The following is a 9,120-nucleotide window of genomic DNA, read 5'->3' as shown; positions in this document are numbered from 1 at the left end:
CAGGCAAGGTCCGCACTAGCAAGAGTTGGGTTTAAGAAAGACTGTACAGGAACCAAGTTCCATTCCAGTGCCCACCCACTCAGATGTCATTTTCTTATCTGTCCAGCAAGTGGTGGGTTATCACCCAGTCTTCAAGGCCTCTTCTGGCAAGGGCATCCTGAGACTGCAGGTCAAGATGGACCTGATCTGGCTTCCCGTTATTCCTCTGATCTCAGAATCTCCTTCCTGTATTGCCTGCACTCACATCTGCTCCAGTCACACTGGCCTGCTATTCCCGGAACACACCGGGCACAGGCCCCCTGAGAGCCATTGCAACGATTGTCACCTCTGCCAGGAAAGATATTCCCTGATGTCCACTCCGTCAGTCCCTTCCAGTCTTTTCTCAAAAGTCTTCTCCTTGATGAAGCCTATTCTGACCTCCTGATGTAAATTAAAACCATTCCCCCAGGTCTGGATCCTCCCAACCCTGCTCTTTTTCCAGAGCCTTTATCACCTCTCAACACACTAGACCATCTCCTTATTTATTATGACTGCTGTGTAGTGCCTTCTCCTAATACAATGACAGGGGCAGAGGGTTTGTTGGATTCGTTCATGGGTGTGTCCTGGAGCAGTGACTGGCACACAGTAGGGGCTTATTCATATTTATGGAAGGAACGACTGTCCCATTGGAGAGGGTCTGGGCTGGGGGCAGACAGGTTGTTATGGATTGAACTGTGTCCCCTTAAATTCCTATACTGAAGCCTTAACACCCACCCTATCTGATGGAGCATTTGGGAGGTAGTTAAGTTTAGAATCTTTTCTTATTTTTTGGGTGGGGGTAAGTAGGTTTATTTATTTATTTTAGTGAAGGTACTGGAGATTGAACCCAGGACCGCGTGCATGCCGAGCGTGTACCCTACCACTGAGCTATACTCTCCTCCCTGGCAATTTAGTTTAGATGAAGTCATCAGGGTAGGATTCTATGATGGGATTAGTGCCCTAAGAAGAGAAACCAGAGGGCTTTCCCTAACTCTGCCATGTGAGCACAGAGTACAAAGGTGGCCATTGCAAGCCTGGAAGAGAGCTCTCACAGGGAGCTGAAAAGCTGGCATCTTGATCCGTTCCAGGACTGGGAGAAATAAACTCCTGTTATTTAAGCCACGGAGTCTCTGGCATTTTGTTACGGCAGTGTAAGTAAAATAGGGTTTCAACGAAAGGATCACAATTCTGATGAGCTTCCATGGCGGGGAGGGAGGGGGAGACGAAGCTGAGGTTTGTGGGGAGAGTACAACGTACCTGGACTCCTGTCACTCTCTGTATCACAGACTGGCACCCGATCTACCTTCATCAGAAATTCTCAGTGTGCTCTGGGGACCGTCAGTTCTGAGAAATGCTTCTCAAAAAAGGTAGGCAGAGATCAGAGAAATTTAGAAAATGTACAGCCTGATCCCTTCTGAGTTACTCATAGTCTGTTCTCCACTGGGAACGTCAATTTAAATTCTTTTAATCTGGTATTTCACAACATATCTGACCATGGGATTCACATTCCTTCCTTCCTTCATCAAGCAAAAGCCCTCCTGTTCTCCTGCTAAATTAGCATTCCCACATCACATGCTTTGGAAATGCCGACTGAAAAGATAAAGCTTAACTCTGAGCACGGCATCCAAGGCCCTCGTGGTCTCGTCCGGTCTTTCCGGACTAGTCTCAAACATGCCCGACGTTTCTTCCATTCCACGCAGTTCTCTGCCTGCTCACAGTTCTTTCAGCTCCTCCCCTACCCCCACCATCACCTCTCCAAACTTCCTCCAGACTCAGTTCAAGGGCCCCTTTCCCCACCCTGCTGTGTGTATTGTCTACCCTCCATCACCATGTCCATTCCGTCCAGCCCCGTGTCTCAGTTGTCTTGTTTTATTTGCTGCCCCTCTGGACCTGCTCCTCCCAGGCTGGTACGAGGTCGGCTCACTGCATCCCCAGGGCCTGTCCTATGGGCTGCATCAGTGGATGCAGGATGGATGGGGCCACACAGAAGGATTCTCACAGCTCTGGGTCAGCTGCCCGGGGAAGGGACACCAGCTGCTCCCTCCGGTTACCCCCGCCCCCTTGGTATCTTCAGTATCTTTTTTCAGTGGATCCTTCTCTTCCCTCAAAATACTAAGGACAGCGTCTGAAACATGACTGGATTTCCCCAATGGGTAATATTCAAAGCTTTGTGTAGATAATTCACAAAATCAAAAACACAACCAGCTAAGAGAAACATTAGAGAACACATTGCAACTTACTAGTTGTCATAGAAATGCAAATTAAACAGTGAGATCCCATAGGGTCTGAAATGTGCATCAAGAGCTGTGAAATGTTCAAGCCATCTGCCTCATCACCCACATCTGTGATAAATCCTAACAAAGCCACAAAATATTAGAAAAACTTACTGCCCAACAGTTACCTGCAGTATTCTTTTGTTAAGGACCTTTTTAACTGTGAAAAATAATTCGCAGAAAGTATACAGCAATAAACACATAGCTTGATGAATTATTATAAAGAAGCACTCAATGTAAGCACCATGGGTCACGAGATGGAATACCCTGGCACCCCAGGAGTCTCTGTGTGTCCCTTACAAATCACAAAGTCCCCTCCCCAGAGAGAAGCACTCCTTTGCTTTTCTCCAGAGTTTGCCCACCTCAGTAAGCATCCAGGAACGTGATGGTTTACTTCGCCTGTTCTGGGGGTTCACACAAGTGGAGGCAGAGATCGTGTTCCCTCCTGTTCAACTTCTTTCACTCAACATTGCAGGAGCCTTGTTCTCATGTCCCCTGGAGCCACACGCGTGCATTTCTGTAGACCAGGTAGCATGGATCAGAATGGCTGAGTCATAGGGATTCTGTGGGAGAAGGTGTATAATCTCCCGGCGCACAATGGGCACTTAATACAGTGTCATTCTCCCCTCTCCCTCTGTGACGTGGGCCCAGCTCCGTTTGGAAGCAGGACTCTCCGGGCTCCCATCCCCAGTACCGACCTGCCTCCTGTCCTCCTACGACCACTGCTTCCACCACCCGGATCCAGTTCTCTCCTTCAGCCTCCAGGGACAGAGCCGTCTTAGCATCTTACCCTCTGCTGTCAACACAGTTCCCTCCCTGTGAGGGGTCCTTAGGATTTCCTTCCAGGAACAGGACAAAGCTGACCCAGGCGGAGCCCGCCCCTCTGTCTCCCACCCCTCCTTCTTCACTACAACCCTTCACTGACAAGACGGAGCTGCTTCACTTTTCAGTAGGTGGACCTTGGCACAAGGATCTGGGGAAGATTTAACATGTATTTCAGAGGAGGATGAATACTAAAGCTTTTAGATAGTTTTTCAAAGAAGTTGAGGCAAGAGAATGAAATCCGGAAAGAGGAGCTTGATGAATCTGCAGAGATGAGGTCCAGGGGAGGTGGGGGAGCAGGGGAGTCGTCTGGTTGGAGAGGGGCGGTGGTGGGCAGGGCAGGTGTCTGTTGAAATTGCCTTGGTGCTTTAATTCCCCCTCTCTTTAATTCTCTGTCCTTTAAAAATCATCTTTGTGGCCTCACTGCTCAGTTTCCACTGTCTTATAGCCATTTTGCAAGGTGGGTCTGTTGTGATTTCCACCATTGGTACAAGGTGTCAGGAGGAACTCCTGAAAATCCATGTGGTTAAGGAGCAGGCTTTATCAGGGAAGCTGACCAAGAGAGGTTGTCAAGAAGAGGAGAGGAAGTGACCCCGGCTCTCTCATCGTCCCATGGGAAGGGGTGGCCGGGTCCCAGTGATCTGCTGGACACACAGAGTGGGACTGTGCTCCAGAGGAAGGACCTTGCTCCCAGGTCGTTCTCCCTTCTTATAGAGCAAAGGGTGAGAGCAGCCTTGACTACGAGGGGACAGGTGGTCACCAACCCCAAGAGTCTGGTTTAGGTGTCAGCAACTTGTAAGAGCTCTCTAGGAGTGCAGGCAGCCCAGCACCAGGGACTTGGGGCACGTGGGACACCGGTAAGCCCTCTGCCTCAGGAGAGAGCAATGACCTAATGGGACCTGCAGTGTGGGTGTGGACTCTCCCGGGGGAGGAGGAACCCCAAATACCAGGTGGGGTGGTGACCAGGAAGACCAGAATGACCTCCAGAATGTTCAGTTCCACCCCTGGCTGTCGGGAGTCCTGGGTGACAGTCAATCATGTTCATTGAGTCCATAGACGAAATCCTGTGCTCAGGTTTGAGAGGTGCACCTGGCATGTAGCCTGCAGTCACTGTCCCCAGTTCTGAACCTAAACCGGCCCTGGGTCTCAGCCGTGCTTGGACAGGGGAGAAGCAGGTCAGGGGTGGAAGGAGGGGGCAGCTTCAGCTGTAAGGACCTCTGGGAACTGGGTGGTTGGCAGACCGAGGAGCAGAGTTCAAAGCAGGCAGGTGTCTCTGAGCACTGACTGGGGTATGGAATTCCTTCTGGGGGAAGGTTAGCTCAGAGCTCAGGGCCCTTTATCTTCAGGGATACCTGTCTGAGGAATTCTCTGGTTGTTTCAGATGGAAGCTAAATTGGCCTCACATCCAGCAAACGTTTCTTTGGCACTCACGATCTGAAGGGCCTGTGGGAAGCTTGATGACACAAGTGGAAAAGACTGTCTCGTTCTCAGGGGTCCCCATTTCCTTTGGAGACCACACACCCCACCTGCAGCGAGACCAGGACCCGAAGTCTTGATGGGGGAGGCATTAGTCTTGCTGCTCTGTGTATTTCATCACGTGGACGTGGCTGTGGCCCTGGGCTCTGTCCACAGTCCCTGGATCTCACTGGCCCCACTCTCCTGGCCCTCCTCCCAGGCTGCCTGGCTGGCTCTGCTCCCTGCATGTCCACGTCCACGTCCTGGCTTCCCCACACCCCTCCTCCTGGCTGGCGGAGTCTTGATCTGAGTGGATGGATTACCAGGAGCTTGCTGCTGCTGATTCTGCCCTCAGGCCCCTGTTGTCAAAGTCCATCCTCTCAGGGCCTGGCTGTGTGACCCAGCACCGCCTCCAAAGCACATCCACCCTCTGGACACTGAGCTGTATGACTGGAAGGGGTCATAGAGGGAGTCAGTTCTCCCCTCCTCGGTTCTCTTTGCTTCCATCCCCTCTGCTGAGATCCCCAACCTTACAGGAACCCTGGAGACACGTGCTCCACCTGCCCCCTGCAGGTCATCCTGCGCTCCTCCTCCAAGAAGCCTTCCTGCTTTATTTCAGTTTTCACAAGTTCTGTTCTGTTCTCCTTGATGAAAGATAATGCCTCATAAGAGCCTCAGTACTGTTGCACACACCATGTGCACTGAAGTGATTTCTACTTCTACCTCTCTGCCAGACTCTGGGCTCTTCTAGGACAATGACTTTGCTCCCTGTCTTTGTAGTCAGGGTGCTGCACACAAGAGACTCTCTTCGTGTCTTTCTTGAATGCTGACATGATGTTGGAGGAAATCACTAATGGCAGTTTGGTCTTCAGCCACCAGGTGGCACTAGTGCCCAGGTGCTACTAGTCAGGAGGGCGGCAGGAAGCTGTGAGGGTGGCCCTGGTGCTGGTTGCCGGTGCTGCTGGGGGCTGCCTGAGGTTTTCCCTTTCGCTCTCAGGCTGAACGCAGGAACAGATAGGAGGGGCTAGAGCCTGAGCAAAAGGGAGGGGCTGGTAGGTTGATAGCTGGCACAGCAGCACAAATGCAAACCAGGATTCGGTGATTAGGAGCTAAGTCCCGGGCAAAATGAACTCATTTTGGATAAGAGATCCGTGATCTGGGTGAGGAGCCAGGGGCGAGGTGCTGACGTGGGAGAGGTCTAGGCTCGGAATCAGGGCGGGGGACCCGAAGGGCCACGTCTCAGATTGGGTTGGGTGAGAATTACTTTGGGTTAGGAGTTGGGTAGGTGCCATTGGGAATGGGGGGTCCTGAGGAGCCCATGTTTCAAATCTGAGCTCTTGATCCAGACAAAAGACTTCTAAGGTGAAACAGCCTTAGGGTGGCGGTGCTTCTGCCCCACGCCTGAGACAGTCTGAAAAGAGAAGACAGATTGCCTGGGGGAGGGGAGATGGGACACACGGGCTTTCTTGGCGCTGGGGTTTGCTCATTTGGAAATGCCCTGACTGGGGAGAATATTTTGATCCCTGGAAGTAAGACTGCTTTGAAGGACTGAGAGAAGATCACACGTCAACAGTAAATCCGGCTCCCACAATTATGTATCAGACATCCTTTCCATCGTCACTTCTCTACCTCTCTGAGCTGGTTTTCTTCTCTGCAGAGTGGGGATAGTCAACCCTGCCCCTCAGGTCACTTTGGAGACAGCCTGAGATGAACGCTGGGCAGTGCCTGGGGACCTGCTGGGCATGTCTCACCTGGTTCTCATGTTGAGCACGCACAACTGGGCGCCTGCCTGCTGGGGCTGGAAGCCTGGCTTTCCCCTCCCTGGTTGGGTGACCCTGGGCAAGTCACACAGCCTCTCTGCACCTCGATTTCTCATGAACCCAGTGAGGATGTTAACAGGTCAGACCTCATTAAACTGTTGCAAGGAGCTTTAAAGTGGCTCCTGAAAATGGCCTTCATAGGCTGTTTTCATTTAAAGTGTCTTGATCTTGTTCTTCTGGAATGCTGAAATATTGAAGTGTGCATAGGAGTAGGTACCGATCAACATCATCATCGCTGTGTCTTTGGGAAGTTACATTTGAAACAAACCCCCTGGAAGACATAACTATACACCCCACACATGGCAGTGGGACACCTCTAACCTGGGACACCCCCAGACATCGGGTCTGGATTTAGAATGAAGGGACTCCGGGCCTGCTAGATTTCACAGATTTCACTTTAACCCCAGTGCTCCCGGGCTGAGGATCTCTTCCAAGGTGTTAGAGATGGGCCCCCTTCCTTAGGTTGGGTGCCACCAGACAGGGCCTGGGGGAGACAGCCAGAAAACTGATTCGCGTCACTGAAACTCTCTCGGCAACAACTTTTCAAATCCCCTGAAGACCACCTGGAAGAAATGCCTTCCAGACATGAAAAAGGCCAGAGCCACTGTCGGAGCTGGACTCCCCGGGGGATGCCCAGAATGTAAAGGTGGGTCTGTCATTACAAGAGCTGAACTCCAGGTGGGGTGTTCCTTGGAGAACAGATTTAACAGGCCTAGTTTTTCTTCTTTTTTCCAGGTAGAACATGCCAAACAGGACTCTTGCCATCTCTTTGCCATGATGTGGAACCTGTCCGCCTCCTCCTCGATGACCTTGGGGCCCCAGAAGGGTTTGCCACAGTTTCTTTTGATTCTGGGGTCATTTGGGACCACGGCCTCCTCCATGCCCATCGGCCTGTCAGAGAACCTGCTCCAGTCTTCGGGTTTTTATAAAGACCTGGCTCATTTCCTGTAGAGCTTCCTCCTGGACGGGCTGTTCCCAGCCCTGTGGGCTGCAGGCCGGTAGGTCTGGGGCTGCCCCGGATGGGCGGTCTGCGTCAGGGGGACCTGTGTCTGGGGAAGGGCTGACGCTGGCCGAGCAGCACAGTAAGTGGGGGGGCTCCCAGCAGCTGCGCATTCCAGGCCGGGCCACCGCGGTGGGGACTCTTCTTCCTGAAGCTGTGGCGCGCCTCTCTCCCTATGGGCTGACAGACCCACTGCCTCGCCTCCACAGGCTCCCTCACCGCCGCTCGCCGCACAACATTGCATTTCACCACGATCACGGTTTCCCTGCCAGTGCTTTCCCCACACAACCGGGCGCCGCATAAGTTATGGGGACCAGCAATGAGCTGAGGGGCTGCGGATGCTTCAGACGGAGACATTCGCCTACCTGATGGGCGTGCTTCCCACAAAACCTCATCCTTGCCCCGAAGCAAAGCCATTCAGAGTCCCTGATGGGAGGGGGGTAGGGCAGAGCTAAGAGATGGAGCGCGCGCTTAGTATGCACGAGGTCTTGGGTTCGATCCCCAGTACCTCCATTAAAAAAACCCCCAACAAACCCAAAGTCTGTGATGGAGAGATGAGAGAGGAACAAACAAAGAAAAAGGACACACTAGAGAAATGTTTACCCTACGCATGGAGTAGACAGCTAATTTTCACAGGATACCAAGAACTCTTTTTTTGTGGGAAGAGGTAATTAGATGTATGTATGTATGTATGTATGTATGTATGTATGTATGTATGTATGTATTTTTAAATGGAGGCACTGGGGATTGAACCCAGGACCTTGTGCACGTTAAGCACTCGCTCTACCACTGAGCTATACTCCCCTCCCCCGCCGGAATACCACGAACTCTTACAAATAAATACGAAATAGACTAAAAATCCAATAGAAAAGTGTGGAGAGGCAATGGAGAGTCAGAAGAATAAACACAAGTGGCCACTTAACAATTACTAGAATTTTTAAACTTGCTAACACTTAAGGCACGAAAATTAAAAAACGAACCATTTTCGCGGAGATCTGTAAAGTTAAAAAAAGAAAGAGTACTGATGGTTGATTAGGGTTTAGGGAAACTGGCCCTCTCATATGATGTTGAGAAGTTCTAATCTGATAATAAATTGAGAGATACTTGACAATATTTATTACAATACGTAATGTGTGTACCCTCTGCTCCTCAACTTGCCCTTCAGAAAAACTCAGAAGAGCGCACAGGAATAAATACACAAATAAGTTCAGCAACAGGGCATCGTTTAAAGAAGGAAAGGATGTGGTTGGCAGGACAGGTGAGTAACCCTACACGTACCACCGAGTGAAGATGCCCAAGCTACACTTGTCAGTGGAAAAAAATGACAAAGCCATGCATTCTATGATCTCATTTTTGCAAAAACATATAGATGGATACATATAGATGGATGCATGCACAGAACAGTCCAGGGTGTACACAGATTAACAGTAGTGGCTCATCCAAAGACGAAGAATTGATCAGAGTTTGCTTTTTCACTTTCTGAAATGTGCATTTCTAGATTATTTGAATTTTTTTTTGCAGCGCTCAGTCACTTTTTGTAAAAAGAAAACTTAATTAAAAAAAAGTGGTTTTAGGTTCATAACAAAACCGAGTGCAAAGTACAGAGATTGCCCATACGCCCTCTGTCCCCACACATGCAGAGCCTCCCACATTTCAGCATCCCCCCCATCCCAGAGTGGACATTTGTTACAACAAATGAATGTATATTGACACATCATTACCACCTAAATTC

General features: G+C 50.6%; 1 non-coding gene across 1 annotated transcript; it reads right to left on the bottom strand.

Moving 5' to 3' along the window:
• Window positions 1-8,120: 8,120 nt before the first annotated feature.
• On the bottom strand, window positions 8,121-8,192 carry TRNAV-AAC (transfer RNA valine (anticodon AAC)). The gene has a single exon. It is a non-coding gene; the product is annotated as a tRNA-Val (tRNA).
• Window positions 8,193-9,120: the final 928 nt, after the last annotated feature.

Source organism: Vicugna pacos, chromosome 21, assembly GCF_048564905.1.
Source record: "Vicugna pacos chromosome 21, VicPac4, whole genome shotgun sequence".
In the NCBI taxonomy this organism is placed as follows: Eukaryota; Metazoa; Chordata; class Mammalia; order Artiodactyla; family Camelidae; genus Vicugna; species Vicugna pacos.
This window is presented reverse-complemented; position numbering and strand designations above follow the sequence as displayed.